Source organism: Grampus griseus (genome assembly GCF_964374135.1).
Source record: "Grampus griseus genome assembly, chromosome: 3".
Taxonomy (NCBI): Eukaryota; Metazoa; Chordata; class Mammalia; order Artiodactyla; family Delphinidae; genus Grampus; species Grampus griseus.
Window position 1 is genome coordinate 126,518,373 of NC_139019.1, and position 20,146 is coordinate 126,538,518.

At 51.5% G+C, this 20,146-nt stretch overlaps 1 protein-coding gene across 5 annotated transcripts in view; it reads right to left on the minus strand.

Annotated features, from left to right (window-relative positions):
* The window catches only part of TNIP1 (TNFAIP3 interacting protein 1), a 52,110-nt gene extending 32,723 nt beyond the window's left edge, over window positions 1-19,387 (minus strand). For 4 of the 5 annotated variants that reach the window (XM_082650240.1, XM_082650239.1, XM_082650238.1 and 1 more), the window contains exon 1: window positions 13,234-13,398. The gene's annotated coding sequence lies outside the window, so the exon portion shown is untranslated. Of the gene's footprint in view, window positions 1-13,233; window positions 13,399-19,244 lie in introns of those variants that run through there. The other variant, XM_082650237.1, reaches the window with a different exon arrangement.
* Window positions 19,388-20,146: the final 759 nt, after the last annotated feature.

The window sequence follows — 20,146 nt, forward strand, 5'->3', positions numbered from 1 at the left end:
CTCACCCAGCTGCCAAGACTCAGGCCAGACGGGCAAAATGCAAGTTCAAGCCTATTTGCAGGGTAACATGGGTACCTTCTGGGCTGTTTCCCCTGCCTTGCAGCACAAGAGATAAACAAGGATTTTGCCCAGAGGGTCCACATTACCATGGGATGCCATGAGCCAGAAGGAAAAACAAAATTCTGGTGAGAGGGACCTTTCCCCCAAAGACTAATGAAAAAGAGAAACACACACTTGAGAGGCACCCACGCCCTGCTGAGCCCCACAGAGGCAAAGGACAGCTGCCCACACACCCAACACAAAAGTCACCAGCCTGCTTAGGGGGGACTTATTTTTAACTTGAAAGGTCAATGTTACACAGCAGAGCAATGAAGCTTTGAAGGGGTCACTGAATTAAAAGACAGTGTGGGTAAGGCACTTGACACAATGACTAGCATATAGCAAGGAGCTTGAAATGTTGGTAGATGTTGGGGGCATCCTTCCTCTATGCTCCCCTTTCTCCTGTGTGCCTCTCCAGCAAGCCCTTACGCCCAGTATGGAATATATATGACTGAGGTAAGCCTATGTGCATCTGACTGAGAACCTCCTGGAGGCAGGGGCGTGCTCTCCTCATCTCTGTTGCCAGCACAGGCCTGGCACTTGGGAGGTGAGCCGTGATTAAGAGCTGAATGGAGTTCACAGATGCGGAGACCAACAGCCGGAGGGGCCATAGCCACCTTTGGTGATAAGTGACAGCAGGTGTCCGGGTTCCTGCTCACCACTCCACACTCACCCTACATGGAACTCACAGCTGACATTATGTGATGATCTGGGAATGTTTTTACTCCACATCTGGCTTGCCCAATAGATTAGAAGCTCCACGAGAGCATGGGCCGAGATCACCTGGTCTACCAGGGTATCTTCAGAGTGGTCCAGAATAGAGCCCCAATAAACCTCTGATCAGAACAGAGAGACAGAAAGGGCCAGAGGAACCCTTGACCCTACGCCTGCCTCCTGACAGGCCCTGTGCAAACATCCTGAGAGCCTAACCGTGATCCACGGACCAGAAGCACCTGGACAGCCATACATATATACTTCTAGAATCGAGGCTGGCACAGCCAAGATCTCTCAGAGATGCCCAGATGTAAGGCCAAGCGATAGAGCAGGATGCAGGATACAGGAATTGAAACCCCACCTCCACATCCTCCAAACCACGCGTGCTCTCCCTCAGCACTGGGGAGCCAACAGGGAAGCGGACTCACGGGAAGCAGCGGAGGGGCAGGCAGGGCTCTTCTCCTGACTCCAGCCTGGGCAGCTGGGGGGCAGGGGGAGAAACAGGCTACAGGCAGAGGGAGCCCAGACCAAACAGTCTACTGTGAGAAAGTCCTCTCTGGAGATGAGAGGAGCTGCCCAAGGGAGGGTCTGGACTTCTGGAGGAAAGAAACACAAAGACAGGAATGGGGAATTTCCACGTCCTGCTGACCTCATGCCCAGATGGTCAGCGGCAGTTCCAGGATGACCGCCGGGCAGATGGGAACTCTCCTCCTGGTCTGTGTGGTTTTTAGGCCTTTCCTGGAGAGGGGACTCTTTCCCAGGATGACAGAGCTGGACGGGAATCTCCAAGGGCAACAAGGCCAAGCCCGTTACCAGGCGCCCCAGGGGTCTCGGAATGCGGGGCTGCATCACTGTCCTGCCTCCCTGGCTGACAGCACATTTCCCCTCTGTCACAGACCGCAGGAGTGGGTGTGGAGAGGGGAAGGAAGCGCTGACCACCCACACGCCTTGCATGGGGCAGTAAGGGAGCTCAGCGCCTAGGCATCCCGGGGCGTGAGCTAACCTGACCCTCCCTCATGGTGTGAGGGCAGCAGTCAGGCCCCAGAGCAGGAAGACCAAGGTCACACAAAACGTCAGGATGGAGCTGGAAGGTGCCTGCTCTCTCTCCAGTCTGCCAGTGCTCCCACCCTCCATTTCTGCTCCTGTGCTGCAATCCCACTGCAAAGCAGAGGCCCCACCCACATTCTTGCCACGTCTGGCCTGGACTCCATACCTACCTGAGCCTGGTTCCTTTAAATTTAAAGCTACAGATCAGGTGACCCGCCAGCAGTGGACACCAACCTGCCTTCCGAAAACAGAAACCGTCGGTGGGGAAGAGGCAGCCAGCTCAGACCTTCTTCCAAGACAAGATCTTGGCTCAGGGCAGGGGGGTGGGATCCCACAGCCCACCCTGAGAGGCCTGGGGGTGCCCGCTGGAACCAGGAAGTCCCGATTTAGGGGCAAAAAAGGGCCCAGAGAGATGGCAGGCCAGACAGCGACCACAGAGTGAAACGACGGAGGTGATCCTGTTGAAACTGAAGGAGCCACCAGCCCAAAAAAGGAGGAAGAGCCGGCGTGACAGGATGACAGGTGAGCAGCTAAGGGGATGGGGGGGTGGGAACGTGGGCCCAAATCACAACCTCCACCCAAGAGGATGATGACGGTTGAAAAAGGCTAGATTCAGAATTAAATTTACATTCCAGCTTCTGCACTGAAATGCTTCAGCCCATCAGAAGCTGCCTTGTGATCAGCCACGTGCTGGTGCCAGAAGTAGGGGCTCCTAGGTATGAATGAATGATATGAATTTGCATAGCCAGTAACATTTGCAAACTACCTAGAGTTTCCCAAGCATTGTTTTTCTGTCACGACAGCCTTGGAAAGAAGGCATGGCTGATGTCTGTTCGACAGATGAGGAAACTGAGGACCACTTGGGAACTTAGTCTGATCTAATGCTACTGGGCACTGGCTGCATCCTGAGGTCAGTTAGACGTTGCAGCTCTGGGGGAAGTGAAGTTCTCCCTGGACCAGAGGAAAACTCCTGAGTAGATCTCTGGTACTGGGAGTTGGGAGGCCCCGGTGGCCAGCAGCCTCATCCCCAGGCAAAGGCAGGGGCTGGCAGGGATGCTGGTGGGTGGGGGTGATAGCGTGGTGAAGGGAAGGGAGTCAGGAGTCAGAAGCCTTGGAGTCAGGAAGAAAGGAGCCCAGTAGGGTGGGATCTGGGGGTAAGCAGGTGAGGCACGCAGGGTGCAAAACAAAAGGGGGCGCCCAAGTGCACGCAAGAGACCCTGAGCGGGAGCCCTCCTTACACACTGCACCTGGGGCCTCACCAGCGCCTGCCTCCCCCTGGTCCAGCTCTGCCCACCCCTGCAGGCTGTGTGATACTGGCCCAGTCCCTCACCTTTTCTGAGCCTCAGCTGCCTCATCTGCAAAATAGGAATAATAACAGAATCCACGGCAGGTCAGATTAAGGAAGTTAAATGAAATAATATATGTATAATTGGAAGGGAGTTCTCACTTTCTACTTCCCAATTGTTTATTTAACAAAGAAATGTATTCATTTTGTAATAAGATTTCCTAAACAATAATAATAATAGTACCTCACTAAGTACCTGGCACTCAGTAGGTTCTTACTAAAAGGTTGAGGCAGCCCCATAACTGTGCCCAGCTGATTGGTTATGGCATCCACTTAATTTCTGTGAACTGCAAATAACTGTTAAGCAGGGACACTGGGACAACACCATAGCTGGTGAAGCTGAAGCTACAAGAAGCCCATGGACCAAGGCGATGCTCATGAACGATTAGGAATCATCTGAGTCTCATTTTCCTCAATTGCAAATGGGAATATCTTCCAAGTCCCCCAAGGGCTAACGGGAAGTGAGGCATCATGAAAGCACCTCGCAAACTAAAGCAAAAATCTGTCCACATCTGCACTTCGTGATGACCTCCAGTCCTCCTCACCCATTTCACAATCAGGGAAACTGGGGCTCCAGGTCCATCCATCAAAGAGCAGGCGGTGCCCTCTTGATGGCTGTCAGCAGAGAGACAGCACCTATTTAGATGGTCTGTACCCAGGGAGCCCGCCTTAGCATCCTCCCCAGTGAGGAGCCAAAGATTTAATCAGTCTTTCCAACCAACTCAGTAATAAAGAGGCTGCAGGCATGGGGTGTAATATGAGGAACAGGTGCGGCTCAGGAATCGTAGGATCTAGTCAACGTACACCAAGGCAAATATCTTCCATCACCCAACCTCAGTTTTCTAAAAGGAGAGGTTAGCAACAATAGCAATAATACAACAAAAGGGGGAAGACTAGACAAACTTTAAGGCCCCTTCTAGTTCTAACTTTCCAGAACTTGCAATTTATTGTCATCCCTTTCTAAAACCTTTTGACCTTAAAAAGCCTGCTCTCCCCAGCTACAATCCCTCCCAATGCCCAAGCAGATTTCCCTGCCTCATCGATCCTCCTGCAGTGCTATCAGGGGTGCTGTCGCCTCCCCAAGAGCAGTGAGAAACCCCTGGATGATGTCTGCAGCCTTTCCCCAGGTCCTGCCCTCCTCTCTGGCCTGCACCCAGGCTCTCCAGCTCAGCCCGAGAACTGCATCCTTCAAACATGGCACACGTCTCTGTGTCCTTCTTCCCCTCCTCCCTTCCACTGACTCACCCACAGAGGGAGCCCCACTGCCCCCACTTAGCCTCCAAGACCCAGGCTCTACACTATCAGCCTAGGGACAGTGGGGAGGACCAGGGCCATCAGCTGGCTGGAAATGCTGCAAAAGTCGACCAAAGAGCATCTAACTAAAGCTGGGAGAGGGCCTGACAGTTGTGTGCTACCATATGCCAGGCACTAGGCTGGCATCATTACCAACATTATTACCTCATTTTATTCTCACCACACAGAGATAAAAATTCTTATCCCTGTTTTCCAGCAAGGAAACCAATCCTCTCGGCTAGATGGCATAATCTCTATTTTCCAGATGAGGAAGCAGACTCAGAGAGGTTAAGTCACTTGCCTAAGGACACACAGCCGGTTAGTGGCAGAACAAAGAATCCAGCCTTGATCTATCAGACTTCAACACTGGTGCCCTTTCCACTGGCCTGCACTGACTGAGGGGCACAGGGCTCTGTGCCTCAGGGGGAGGACACCAGTCCTGCCTGTTGTCCCACTATCAGGAACATGCCCCAGGTTCTAGGTCCCTACCTCTATGTGTTGCTAACTGTGCCTCAGGTACCAGTCTGCCCTTGATTGCCAGCAGTCAACAAGGCTTAGACTCTCAGGATGAAAGGAAGCTCAGGGGAAATTCGGTCCTGTGCTTATCCGGTCCCCAGGGGAGCCAGGGGACTCTGGTTGACCATCTTTAGTGACCCAGACCAACTTCCTCCTCCAGGAGCCTCCCCTGGGCAGCCAGCATTGGCTGTAGCTAGGCTACTCCCAGTTCTGCTTCCACTGACCCTTGCTCTGCTTCCTGGGGTTCCCTAGAATAAGGAACAAGATGACCCTCTTCTCCATCTCAGCCCTGAGGAGATTTGGAACCTGCAGCATTCTCTCAAAGCAGTTTAGCCCTTGTTCCCTGCATCGCCCTTTGTAGGGACTGGCTTCCAGATCCCTCCGCATCCACCCCCTCAACCCTCCACCCCCACCCTATCTGCAGCTGGCTTTGAAACTGGACACAACACTCCAGGTGTGGTTTGCCTGACCAAAGAGAGCAAGTTTCACCTCCACCCTTTCAGGTATTATGTTTCTACTGATGTCGCCTTGTGGACATTTGCTTTTCCTATAGCTGGCTGCCCACACTAAAGAATGTCCTTTCTCAATGACGTCAACAATCAGGCTTGTATGCCTGATTGGCTGAGAAGAAAGTTCTCTTGTAGAAAAGTATGCTTGAGGAGGTTTCAACTATCTAAAGGGTCAGAGGTAACTGACTGGGTAATCGCCTATTTAAGTAAGCTAGGAATCTCTGTGTCACTATACACAGAGACTGGACAAAGATGTGCACTGCCACGCACTCTGTAACAGCAAAAATGTCCTGAATGTTCATCAAGTGGGGACTAGTTTAATAAGCTATGGTGCATTCATTCAATGTACTACTTATACAGCCATCAAAAAGAATGCGGCAGACTGCTTTGCAATGGCAGAAAGGTGCCCATAAAATATTGTTAAGGGGACTTCCCTGGTGGCGCAGTGGTTAAGAATCTGCCTGCCAATGCAGGGGACACAGGTTCGAGCGCTGGTCTGGGAAGATCCCACATGCCGCGGAGCAACTGAGCCCGTGTGCCACAACTACTGAATTCCGTGCGCCTAGAGCCCGTGCTCCGCGACAAGAGAAGCCACTGCGATGAGAAGCCCGCACACCACAATGAAGAGTAGCCCCCGCTTGCCACAACCAGAGAAAGCCCGCGCAGCAACTAAGACCCAACGCAGCCAAAAATAAATAAATAAATATTTATTTATTAAGAAAAAAATTGTTAAGGAAAAAAGCAAAGTATAGATTTATATGTATAATAGGATACTATTTATTAAACAACACACAACTACGTGTGCATATATGCGTGTGTGTGTATATGTATACATATATGTATAAAATCTTAAATGTGCATAGATAAAGGTCTGGAAAGATACACACCGAACTGCTGCTAGTAGACAGATCTAGAGAAGGACTTGGGCTAGGGGACTGTAATCAAAACAAACCTTTTTTTTAACCTAGTTTTTTAACTCTTTACAATGGAATCTAGTCCTGTTCTATTTTTAAAATTAATTTTAAAATACAGGCTGGAGAGAAGGAGGAGAAAAGAACACAACTTTCATTTTTTACGTTATACGTTTGGTATTGCTTGAGTTTTTGGAGTTTTTTCTCTAATGAATACATGTTATTTTGTAACACTTTTAAAGGGAGAGTTTAATGTTTTGTTTGTTTTTAATTTAAGTGGCTTGACAAGGCCAGAACAAGAGGAAAGGGCTACTGTTCTGGCACCAAATGAGGCTGGAGGGCTGCGGGCAGGGATGAGAGCCTCCTTATTATGGATCTGCTTCACGTGGACAGACAGGCTATAGGGACTGAATCATAAATAAGGAGGGAAAGCCCAGGGACAAGTTTTCTAGTCAAGGAATGTGGTAGATGGAGACCTGGCAACTGTAAAGGAGAGTTTCAACCTGGAACCCGCCAGAAAGGATCTGGTTTCAGGAAGGTCAGGGCTGGGCTTGAGGTGACAAAGGCGGGAAGAAACGCACCGGACTTTGGTGCTGGAAACAAGGGCGAAGCTTCCCACCCATTGCCTGTGGGCCCTCACACGGGGACTTATACCTGTTTTGCTGGAGAGGAAGCCGAGTCAAAACAGGTGCAGAGCTGGGCTCAAGGTGGCACGGTTCCCAAGGGACAAAGGAGAAGAGCCCCACCTGATCATCAGTCCCCAGCCTGTACTCCCCACTGCCAACAGCCCCCTAAGAAGGGCTGGGAAGGCAGCCCAAGCAACCCCAGCCCGCTTTCTTTCGCCTCCTCACGGTTCCTGGGATCCACAAGTACAAATATTCTGCGCCGAGAAGCCCGGTTTCCCGCCCAGCAGCTGTGACTCTCTTAACCTAGGAGGAGCACATCCACTATCAGCCACAGGGACAAAGAGCACTAGGCCCAACCTTGGGACAAAAGGGAAGGGAGGGCTTCCCTGGTGGCGCAGTGGTTGAGAGTCCGTCCGCCTGCCGATGCAGGGGACACGGGTACGTGCCCCGGTCTGGGAAGGTTCCCACATGCCACGGAGCGGCTGGGCCCGTGAGCCATGGCCGCTAAGCCTGCGCGTCCCAAGCCTGTGCTCCGCAACGGGAGAGGCCACAACAGTGAGAGGCCCGGTACCGCAAAAAAAAAAAAAAAAAAAAAGGGAAGGTAGACTCGACTGTCCTCCTGTCTACCTGACCCCAAAATGCCCAAAGCTGGTTTATCCAACAAAGGCTTTCTCCAGCCCTGTAACTCCCTCCTCCAAGGGGGAAGATGACAACTTTTGAGAATTCCCCTCATACCAAATATGGTGTAAAGAGGGTTTAATGGGTTCAACTCCTGGTTCTGCTCCCTCACCAAGTGACCCTGAGCAGTCCTCACTTTCCTGGTTTCTTCCCCCTATGGAAATGCTGTGAGGACCAACTGGGAACACTCTGCAGACTATCTCAACAGGAGCCACAGTGGTTAGGAAGAGAGCTTCGGGGGGCAAGACTACCCAGATAAAAGCCGGAGATGGCCTATTTTCATAGCAAAGGCTGGACACAACCTAATGAAGAAGAAAATGAATAAAGACACCGACGCCATTTCACACCAGGGAATGCTAATACTATACAGCTGTGCAAAACAAATAGGCACCCGCTAGAGACACAAACAAGGATGAACCTCACAGATATAACACTAAGCGAAACAAGCAAGTTGCAGAACACAGGCAGTATGATGGCATTTAAATAACATTTTAAAACAAACGAAACAATACTAAATATTGTTTACAGATGTATATGTTTATAATAAAACTGTAGAGAACTACAAGAGAATAAGCTCTAAATTCAGAACACTTGTTTGCTTCTGGAGGGGTGGGGAAGGAGATGATCGGAGAGAAATTTCACATGAACAGAAAATACGTTCTTTCTTAAGCTGGATGGGTGGATGCCCAAGTGTCTGCATGTTACCTCTGTGTCTGAAAGATTCCTTCGTGTTTTCTAGAAGTCAGGTCTGCCATCCTCAGACCCCCACTCCTCTTCCCAGAGGTTGGGGCGGGGAGTGGCAGCACCTCAGAGGCAGCAGTGGGGGTGTGGCAGGAACTGGGGTCCCTCAGACCACTGAGATGAAGCTAGCCGTGAGGAAGGCACAGGACCAGGGTGTGCTGGCCAGCTGAGAGCGGTACAGGCGTCCTCCACTGCGGGTGGAGACAAAACCAAGGGCCCCTGACTCATGGGACACCCCCACGCCCGCCCTAAAAGCACCAGCTCTGGTCTCTGAGTAGATGACTCCCTGGTGACACGACACCCCAGCCCCCAGCCCCCTCCCCCCCCCCACACACACACTCACACATCTGCCTGGGCCACCGGGTCTCTCCACTCCACAGGTGCTCAAGGACACAGGCAACAGGCTCGGGGTGGGCTCCTTGGGGAGAGGAGAGTTCAGCCCCACCCGGGGACAGCCCCCAGGCAAAGAGCCAGCCGCCCCTCAGCCCAGTCATCTGTTCCTATCGGAAGAGCGACTGTCCCGGGCCGGTCACGGGGAAATACAAGGACTTCCTCCCACAAGCGGCCGCCCAGGTCTGTCTCTGCGGGCCAGGGACCCTTGCTCCCCACAGAATGAGGGGCGCTTCTCCCTGCTTCCCTGTGCCTTCCTTCTGGCCACTCTCCAGGGGGCTCCAGACACTCTCCAAAGAGGAACAGGAAGAGGAGGGGCAGGTGGGGGGTGGGCAGCAGCAAGAAGCCGGGAGGGTGGGCACAGAAAGGCCTGGCCCTGTGGGAAGAACTCGGCAACTACCGGAGCCATAGAGGGCGGCCCAGTCACTGGGCTACAGTTTTCTGGAAGTAATGCCCTAAGACGCCTGCCACTGCAATCCCTTCATTTTGCAGCTGGGACACCAAAGCCAGCAAAGGGAGGAGGACCTGCCCAAGGCTGCAGGGACGGCGGTGACACAGAGGGGAAGCAAACCCAGTCTTCTGGTGGCCAGCTGCGCGCTCTTTTCACCACACCTCCTACTGCCCTCCCTCTCTCTCGTCCTGCACCCCTCCCTCCATGTGGTCAGGTGAGCAGTGAGGGGAAAAAAGAGGGACGAGAAAGGAGGTGGGCCCACAACGGGAAGCCACCTGTAACAACACTGGAAGGGGCCGCCTACAAGGCAGTTCACTCCTGACGCTGCACTGGGGGTGGTCAAGCGGAGGCTGGCTCATCACCTGCTGGGGTGCTGGGTGCTGTTGAGGAAATTCGGGCCAGATGTCCTCTGCGGCCCTCCCACATGTCTACTGCCACTATTCCAAACAGAGATGGAAAGACGTCTGAGACAAAACAAAGGATGACCCATCGAGAGAGGACACAGCATGGTCCAGAGGTGGCAGAGGATTAAAGGCAAGTCACCCCGAAGCCTGAAAAATCGGAACATCTGCATCATCTCCTACTGAAATCCCTTCAACAGCCTCATGATCAGCCTCATTAATGAGATTTAATGATGATTTAATGAGATTTCTCATTAATTTAATGAGATTTAACGATGTTCGGCAGCCAGCAGCGATTGATCACTTACCCCATGCCAGCCCTGTGCTGAGTGCTTGACACACACTGTCTCATTAATTCACACCACTCTGGAAGCAGCACTTACGTCACATAAACTTATAGAAGAGGAAGCAGACACAGCACGCACCCAGGTGTGCTGAACTCTAAATCAGGCACACTACACCACGGGTTCTCAGAGAGCAGCTGGACCGGCAGCATCAGCATCACGGCCACCAGCTGGATCAGACACTCTTGGGGGCGCAACCCTGCAATCTGTTTAACACGCCACCCAGGGGACTCTGATGCACGCTTGGGCTTGCCAATGCTCTGATCACTTCCCAGTGCTGCTGACGGGGAAAAACTGACACTTCTCTGCTTGGTAGTCAAGACCATTGGGTTTTTCCTAGCCCAGCTGGTCAGCTCCCCCAGTGCAGCAGAGCCTTAGCCCCAATCCTCTTACCCTAAGTTGCAGAAGGGGCTCAGGCCCCACTCTGCACCTCATCATCTTGCCTGGGCCCGGCCTTGAAGTCGCCTCCTTCCAGAAGCCCCCTGACCATCTGGCACCCCCAAATTGCTCCACACCCCAGTCAGACTTACTGCCGGGCACGTGCTGGCACACTACGCCTTCCAGCTAGCGCTCATGGCACATTTCTGCCCAGTCCACAACGAGTTCCTGGAGGGCAGAGCCAGTACCTTATTCACCTGAGTACCACGCCACTCCACACAGCACCAGGCCGGAGGGCTGTCAGGAAATGTTTGCTGACTATCAGAAGAAAAGAAAAATGCCTTGGGAAGCAAGTTCTGGCTCTCACCCTGACTCTGCCACTACCTCTCTGGGACAAGTGCCTTCCCATCTCTAGGACTCAGTTTTCTCATCTGTGAAATGCACCATTATTCTAGTTTCTTCTATTCTACTCATCTGCTGAACAAACCCAGCAAAGCCTTACCCCAGACACTCTTTATCTAGTATCAGGAACGCACACGTGAAGACTAAAGAGGTCCCTGCTCTCACCCTTCTATTCTAGGAAAAGAGGAAGACAACAAACAAGCAAACAGTAAAAATTACTGTATGCCTGACACATACCGTGTCTACACACATACTTTCTCAATTGCAAATAAGCAAGATCATTTCAGGGCGTGATGAATGTATTAAAAAATATATATAATAGTAATATGACAGAAAGTGAAAAAAGGGGTTACTTTGCATAGAAAGGTCAGGGAAGGCCCCTCTGAGGAGGTGACATTTGAGCTGAGACTTGACAGATAAGGAAGAACCAGCCATGAAAAGAGCTGGGGAAAGGTGTTCCAGGCAGAAGGAACAGTACATACAAAGGCCTCAAGGCAAGAATAAGCTTGGCCTGTCCGAGGGGAAAAAAAGCAGGCTGCTGTGGTTAAATCACAGTGAGTACAAGAATAAAATAGTACCCAGTGGCACCCAGAGAGGGAGGCAGACAGCCGACCTCCTACAATTCTGAGGTGTTCAAATCAGGTCGGCCAACCCAACCCAGAACATCCGGGGCCCAAGTCACAGGCAGCACTGGGGGTTAGGGTATGAGTCAGACCCCACGGCTTCCTGGGGCCCCAAAGGCCCTGATGTGGGAATAGGGGCAGGCAGCAACCCTCAGCGTGAGTGCCATGCCATACCCACGGACGCACATGGGTGGGAGAAAACAGGGTCACATAAGTATGTAGAACACAGGACACTCACGGCTGCAGCCTCCAGAGGGACATGATCAAGTGCTTCAGCGAAGTGCCAGGCCCTGATCACATTATCTTCCCAGGACACAGCCAGGATAGTGGAAAGGAAACAGGGCCCAGGGTTCAAGGCTTACTAGTCTTGGGCAAGTCTTAACCTTTTGGGGGTTCAGTTTCCTCACCTCAAAATTGAGGCTACTACTAGTGACTCTCTCCTAGGGTTGCTGAAAAGAGTAAATGAGATACTCAACATAAAGCACTGTGCCTGGCACACAGTATGTGCTGATAAATGTAAGCTGTTATTATTACCATTATTGGTTTTTCACTGCCTCAGTTCTCTCTGCTGTAAAACAGTGATATTAATACATCATAGGATTGCTATGAGTTTGTGCTAATAAACATTCCAGCCTCCTAATGCAATATCCATTGTCAGGAATGAAAAAAAAATTGAGAGTCCTCTTTCCGGATCTCTCATCAGGTGTTGAATTCCCCTCTACCCTACCACATTGTTTGGAAAATGAGTAAGAGCTGATTAAATTCTATTTTGACAATACTGTGAAATAAAAATGATGCATTAGGAATCCATAGATTTCTCTGCACTGTCATTCTGCAAGGGGGTGGGGATAAACGTTGCTGATTCTTCTGCATCATCCACAAAAGTCCCCCCCTCAAACCAAAACACGAAGTCTCACTCAGCTGCACAAAATTCCCACCCACAAAATTCCCATACAATTAATGAATATATAATAGTCACTTTCATGTACACACAACTTCACACACTCTTGCAGACAAATGTTCTACAGCGGAAAACTCACGCATATGTAGAAACTCCACACCCCAAATCGCTCCCCAAAATTCACTACAGCTACCCTGCAAATGCACCCAAATGTTGTCTCCGACAGTGGGCAAAATATGTTCAACAGAAACAGTATATAGCACAGAGTCTGGAGTCAAACGCCAGCGTTCAAATCCTGAATTTGCAACTCTCTAACTGTATGACCCCAATCTCCAAGTGCCTCGGTTTCCTAACCGGTAAAATGCGGATAATAATAATCATACTCGTTTTGAGGATGGAAGTGGCAATTAAACGAGTTTAATACATGTAAAGAGCTTAGTTCAGCACTTGGAAAGCGCCCAATAAGAGTTATTTTCCTCTTCATTACGTGTGCACACGGCTTCCAAAATTGGTCTCCCACACTATAAACAGACCCACGCCCGCACACACACCCTCCAACCCGCGGGTCCGCACACCCAGCACACAGCCCGCCTGCAGTTCCCAGACACGCTTGCCCACTCAGTGCGCACGCGCGCCCACCACCCTCAGCGCAGGTCAGGGAGTCCCCACTCGGCCGGACCCGGCCGCCCCTGGAGGTGCCCTGCGCCCGGGGACCTCGGGCGCCGGAGCCCAGGAGACAAGAAACCCAGGCCACCAGTCCGGGCCTGACCTCCCCCCTGCCACGCCCGGTGGACTACCGAGGCTGGGACCGGCCCAGTCCCAGACTCCATTCCTTTCCATCCCCGCTCCGCCCGGCCGGCTTACCTGAGGGTGGGGACCCGGGGAGACAGCACCCCGCTCTCCGCGTCCAGCCCGAGTCCAGGGACGCGGTAGAGGCCTGGGCCAGTCTCTGGCCCCCCAGCACTGCACAGAACCCCGGGTCGGGGAAAGGGGACAGGGCCGGTGACTAGGAAGTGCTGGGGGCCGGGCCGCCCCACCCCCTGGGAAAGTCCCCAGTGATTGACAGGCCGCTAGCCCAATCACGCTGCGCCATCTGGGCGGGTCCGCAGCCACCGGGGTGGGACGCAGAGAGGTAAACAGCCGCCGCCGGAGCAGGCCGGTTCCTGGGTAGCCTTTGCCTCGGGCTGCAACCTCCGCAGGTCCGGGCAGTCCCTCGCCGCCCTCCCTGCTGCGGAAACTCCGGGCGCCGGAATGAGGCTGGGGCCACACTGAAAGCCGGAATTTCAGAGTAGAGACGCGCCTAAGAGACCACCCACCCTTTCCTTGCGCCGAGGGGCACAGGGGCCGGAGCCCGGTGGGGGAGCGGGGGAGACTTGCCAAACGGCATGTAAGCATTTGTAGCTGAGCCAGAGCTAGAGTTCGGGGTCCTAGAGTTCGGTCCAGGGCTCCCCCGGACTTCTTACAGAGCTCACAGAAATTCTGAGGTGAAAGTACCCTTAAAGAATCTCATTGTCACAGCTGACATTTTTTGCGTACTTACTGCTCCAAACTTGGTAAGCACTTTGCATGCTTTATTTATTTAATTCGGTCAGCCACCCTAGTGAGATGGTTTTTATCCCTCCCTTTTTTTTAACCGTAAATAAATTAATGTACAAGGCGCGTGGAGGTTAGATGACCTCAGTAAGTGGCTGAACCAAGATTGAAACCCAAGTGAGCAAATCCGTAGCCCACTTTCTACACGGTCTACCTATATGTGGGCCAGATCATGCAAACAGGCTGTGAGATTTCCCAGACCAGGAAGGAGCAGTAACTTGGTTTACGCTTGGGAACACTTGTTTTTTTAAGCCCACCATTTTATTTAAAAGAGGGTAAATTTTAATTTCAAAAAGTGTCAAGTCCTAACCTTGGAATATAGGACAGCTCTTCAAATTGGGTTAATATAGCTTTATGAAAAACTTATTCCGAAAGATTCATTTCACCGGAACTATTGAAAACTTAGTCATTGACAGGCCCTCATTCTCAGAAAGGATTTGGGGAACTATTTCATACAGGCCCTCATTTTACAGGAGAGCTCTGTAAATTAAGTGTGACTCTGTGTGAAAACACACACACACACACACACACACACACACACACACACACACACACAACCTACACAACTATATGCCTAATCCAAGAACTCTTTTTCAGGCTTTGTGACATCCTGGGATGCTTTTAGTTACTTCAAAGGGGTTATCAAAGTCTCAAAACGATATTAATTCTAGTTCATTTTAATTATGAAAATAAGTACACATATTTTGAAGAGAGGGATGCGAACACCAAACAAAGCACCACTGAGTGTGACCAATCACCAGGAGATTACGATCTTGGACTGGTTCATACTGCAGCTCTCAGGCATCACCTCACCCATTTGTGCGCTGCCCCCGCCTGCCCTGTCCGGTTTTCTTCCTGCTCTTGTCTGTAATTCCCAGTTTGCTTTTCCTGGAATGCACTCTTCCTAATCCCAAACAAAGTCCTTCTCATGAACACTGAAATTTACTTTAAAAAATGAAGAGTCTCCAACTGTTTGCATTTTGTTTCCAAACTATTTCAGCTGTTTTTGTAAATGTCTGACCTTAGAGAATTATGCAAATGGTTTCATTCCCCAAAGTGCCGGGTGATTCCTAGAGGTGGGCTTGTTGGACAGTGCTCTAGTATGGCACAAAAAGGTCACACAGTCATCTTTTTGCCCGATTCCCTCCTTCTGGATAATTTTTCTTAACAACTGCAATATGTGAGAAGATGCATCTCTTCGAAGTCATGACCACATCCACCTCTTCCATCCATTTCAGTCTGAGTTCTAAACATTCCATGTTAGGGGCCATTGGACCGTTGATCACAATCCCCTATTTGGCAGATGGTAAACTGAGTCCTCAGAGTAGTAAAGAACTTACTTAAGGCCACGCACATGGAGTGATGGAACCAGGGTTGGAACCCAGGTCCTTGGCTCCCGGTCATATGTGCTCTTTCCACTGCATCATGTTGTCTTTACAGTGTCCTGATTTTTCTTACTTTCTTACAGAAACTCAACACTCATGATGAACGTAGGCCATGGACCTAATTAATGGGGTTCTAACCATTCAACCACTGCCTTCCTGGGTGGCTTCTCTAAGTCTCTGTTCCTCTCTAAAAAATGGAGATAATGATTACCTACCCTTTAGGTGATCATGAGGATAAATGAGATAATGTAAGTAAAGCCCAACGCTTGGCACACAGTAGGCATTCAGGAAAAGATAGTGGTTTGTAGATGTGGATTGCACGCATTGAGTAGAACTTCACTGTTAAACCCAGGAATGCAACCTCCCCAGGCTCCATCCCACCATCCACAAACTCTCTGGGACCCTAGACTCTGGGGGCTAGGCAGGGTAGGAGACGGGCCCCCTAGCCTGGCACCCCCTTCTCCCCCCAGCCCTGGAAGGAAATTTCCAAGCTGGGAAGCTGGGCCTGACACTGAGAACTGAGTGACTTAGTCAGCTGGGAATCTCTTGCTCTTCCAGAGTGAGGACAAGCAGCAGTGCAAAGCCCCACCTGGCGGGAGAATCAAAAGGCCTTGTGTGTTGTTTCGTTGTTTCGTTTTGTTTTAAGGCAGGCGGTTTCCCAATCTCTTTTCTACCACTCCCCCGCCCCCTTCCACCACCTCCACCAAGGCTGCTCCAAAGTTTCACACCTAAATCCACATTTGAGGGATATGAAACACATACCAAAAAGCCCTCAACCTATAAGTGATTTAGCTCTAAATCAAGGGCCTAAAAAGGAGTGAAAGCTGCATATTAAAAACATTAGAAGGTAATATTTATGGCATATTTGCTGTGTGCTAGGTCTGCACTTTCACATATCTCCCAACCAGCCTCTGAGGGCAGAACCATTATCACCCCCACTTCACAGATGAAACTGGGGCTCTGAGGCGTTAGGTGACTTCCACAGGGTCTTCAGCAGCAACAGATCACTGGAACATGAAGATCCCGGTTCTTAATCTCTTCACGCTCTTGAACATTATACTATGGAGTCTTGCCAGCTAGCAAGGCACAGAACTCAAAATGCCAGTCCTTAAAGAGTCCTTAGAAAAGATCAAGCCTTTTTCTTACAGGGATGAAGCCACGGAGGGCCAGGGAGGGCCAGGGACTTGTCACAAGCCTTACAGCAAGTTTGGGATAGTACTTAAGTCTCCTGCTCCCAGAGCAATGCTATTTCCACACATCTCAGTCATGGAAAACAGAGCTTCTAAGACAAACGAACATGTGCCTCACTCTGATAGGTGAATTAGTGAGTCTGGGCCTTCGCTAGGGGTGATGAGCAGCTAATGAACTAAGAAAGGAGCAGTCCTGGGTCTGGGTCCCTTCCTTAGATCCAGTCCCACATCTCCATAGCCGGAGGCAATCTCAGGAATGGAAAATCCTACGATGGATTCTAGGTGCATTTTGGTGTTGGGTGTGTGTGTATATATGAGAGGGAGATTTCAGTGATAAATGAGAAATGCATGTCAAGCACATGGTGTTGGCTGAAATTGTATTAGGTAATTGTATTTGGGGGTAAAGAGTAAATAAGTGAGCAGTCTATGGTCTCTGCTTCCCACCCTAAGCCCCAGAAAGCATTTAGTTCTATCTACATCCCAAATAACTGCATGAGAGGATGGATACAACGGCGCTAAGAAATCCATAACTTTGGGGCTTCCCTGGTGGCGCAGAGGTTAAGAATCTGCCTGCCAATGCAGGGGATACGGGTTCGGGCCCTGGTTCAGGAAGATCCCACATGCCGTGGAGCAACTAAGCCCGTGTGCCACAACTACTGAAGGCTGCACGCCTAGAGCCCATGCTCTGCAACAAGAGAAGCCACCGCAATGAGAAGCCCGCACACTGCAACGAGGAGTAGCCCCACTTGCCACAACTAGAGAAAACCCACGCACAGCGATGAAGACCCAACGTAGCCAAAAATAAATAAATAAATAAATAAAAATTTATTAAAAAAAAAAAGAAATCCATAACTTTTCACATTCATTCAGCACTTTAAGGTGAATTAAACCGTTTCATATTAACAGTTTGCCCCACTTCCAAGAGGCATGTCATGCAAGGGTTAGGAGGTGGACCCTGGAGTCTGATAGACCCTGGCTTGGATCACAGTCCTGCCACTTACACCTCACGATGACTCTCCTCCAGTTTCCTCATCAATAACAAGAAAGTTAAAACAGTGCCCAATACACAGCGTAGAAAGAATGAAACGTCACAGAACCTGGCATCAGTGAGAGGCAACAATGATACTTATGATCAGCCCTATAGGGTGGGCAGGGACCATTCATCTACTCTTTCCAGTGAGGACCTCAGGGCCCAGAGCTGTGGAGGAACTTGTCCTAGACTTCACAAAGTGTTCTCGGAAACACCAGGCTTAGAAGGCATTTCTCCTTTTCCTCCAGGGTCTTTCCTGTTTTCCTCTTTTTTCATCCCAACTGTTTCCGCTGCGTCCCTGGGCTTGCCTCTTACTCTAGGCTTTCTAGGGCACCGCTGGAGGAGAGGAAAGGGCAAAGTGACAGTGGGGGAAATTCCCGTCTGTAGCAGACGTGGCCTAGCCAGGCCCCTCCCACAGTTCCTGGGAGCCCCAGGCCAGCTCCTCTCCCTCTGGCCTCCCTGTCTCCAGCTCAGAATGTCAAGCAGATCTGGGTTTGGATCCAAGCTTGCCCCTTGTCATCCTCCTGGAAGTGGGAAGAGGTCAGCCAGGCTCAGCCCAGCCCCTGAAGGAGGCAGACCCATGGGAACCAGAGCATTTCCTAATCCTGGGAAGCCCTGACGGTGCTGTTCAGCCTCACCCTAAGTCCTCTCCCATGCACCCTCTTCTAGGGCCCCTCCCACTTCTCCCTCCATTCTTCTCCAGCCCAGAAGCCACTGTGACAGCGACTTGGCCTCCACTCCTTGCTCCTCCTAGCCAGGGACTTCCCTGGGCTGGGCCTCTGACCAGCTTTGGAAAATCTGGACTGACTGTGATCAAAGAGGAGGCTGTACCACCACTGTCTGCCAGCCCATCACCCACTCCTAGTGCCTCAGGCTCTCTCTGTGTTAAAGCCTCAACCACAGAAAGGTCCAGCTGACGCTGGAGGAGAGCAGGTGGGAGAGCCCTCCAGACGTCCTCTCTCCCCCGTGTTACAGAGGGCCCCAGCCTTCCACCATGTTCCCATGGGAGGCAGGGCCAGACTCCCACCTGGTCTCTTCCTGTCTAGCTTTCGACCACTGAAGTGCCCAACACATGCCCACACACTCACCCTCAAAAACTCACAGACGCATAATCGTGTAATGACCCAGACACAGATGCCCACGGACACACTCACGCACAAACACATAGACAATGCGCACACGCTTTTGCTCACACAGTCATACAGGAACCTCGGGAGACGTGACACACACTCACAAACGTAGACACACGTTCTCACACATGCACACACACACACCTGCCTTCACACTTGCAAATCTACCTAACCCCTTTTCTTGGGAGAAGGATAAGACAAAAATAGACCTTTCTTTTCCTTCCCTTTGGAAAAATTGGCAGCGACCGGAGAGAAAAAGACTGGCTGAGAAGGCAGAGCAAGAAGAGGAGGGCAGGAAGAGGAAATAAGAAATGCAGGGAGAGACGCAGGAGGAGAACCAGGCCAGGCAAGGAGGTAGAGACCCAGAGGCCAAGCCCTGAGCGGGTGAGGGAGCTGGGCCGGGGCAGCCACAGATCTCAGCTGGCAGGAAAGCGGAGGGGGGCCAGGTGGCTCGTGGCTCAGCCAGGAGGGTCTGGTGGCCCCGGCAGTCTTGTGCGGTGAGCCCTTGCCCTGTCCTGGCTCACGGCCCCCGGGCCGGGTCACTCACCTGGGGAAGGGCAGGGGAGGACGGGGTCTGTGCAGCGGGGCTGCCACCCGAGAAGGCTCCTCAGCTCACTGCGCTTCTGCAGGAAGGAGAGCTGGGCCAGGCTGACTTTTAGACAGGAGGGGAATTCCCCACAACAGAGACGCAGGCAGCCCCGCAGACTCGACTGAGGCCCATCCCGCCCCCTGGCAGAGCACAGGGCCCTTCTTTGTCAGTTCCCCACCTGTCACTTCCCAGACGGGCTGTCGCTTGCTGTGAATTCCAGGGCAGGGAGGGGGGTCTTGGTAAGAGCCCGCCCGGAAGCCTGATGATTCTGTGGCTGGACTGGGAACTGGCCCAGGGGCAGAGGCAACCCGGCGGGCCCACCCTGCCCCAGCATCAGTTCTCCCCGAGGACCTCGATCTCTTCCTTTGCCTAAGGTGGGGGGATTCCAGCACCCAGGGTCCTGGCCAAAATCACCAGCCGCCCAGCGCACATCCTCTTGCCCATCCCCCCTCCCCGTTCCTCTCCCATCTGTTTCCACTTAGTTTCTTCTCCACAGGGTAGGAAAAAGCCCACTCCTTCCCTCTGTGCCAGATCTCATTGAGATGTTGAGTGGGGCCTTAGAGACCTACCCACCAATGAGCAGCCCAGCTCTGCACTAACTCCTGAGGCTCACTTCCCCATCCTGAGCCTCAGTGATCTCCTGCTGTAAAATGGGGATAATGAGTCCTGCTTTGCCCGCCTCCTGCGATGGTAATTAAAATAAAATGATGGTTTACAGACATTCTTTGTAAACTATTGACTGCTTTACAAACGTAAGGTCTCAGTTCATTATCTGCTGAAAAAATGCCGAGGAGGAGAAGGATGGGGACCATCGGATGAGCTGGCCTTTCTCCATCATTCCCGGTTCTGGAGTTTTATCA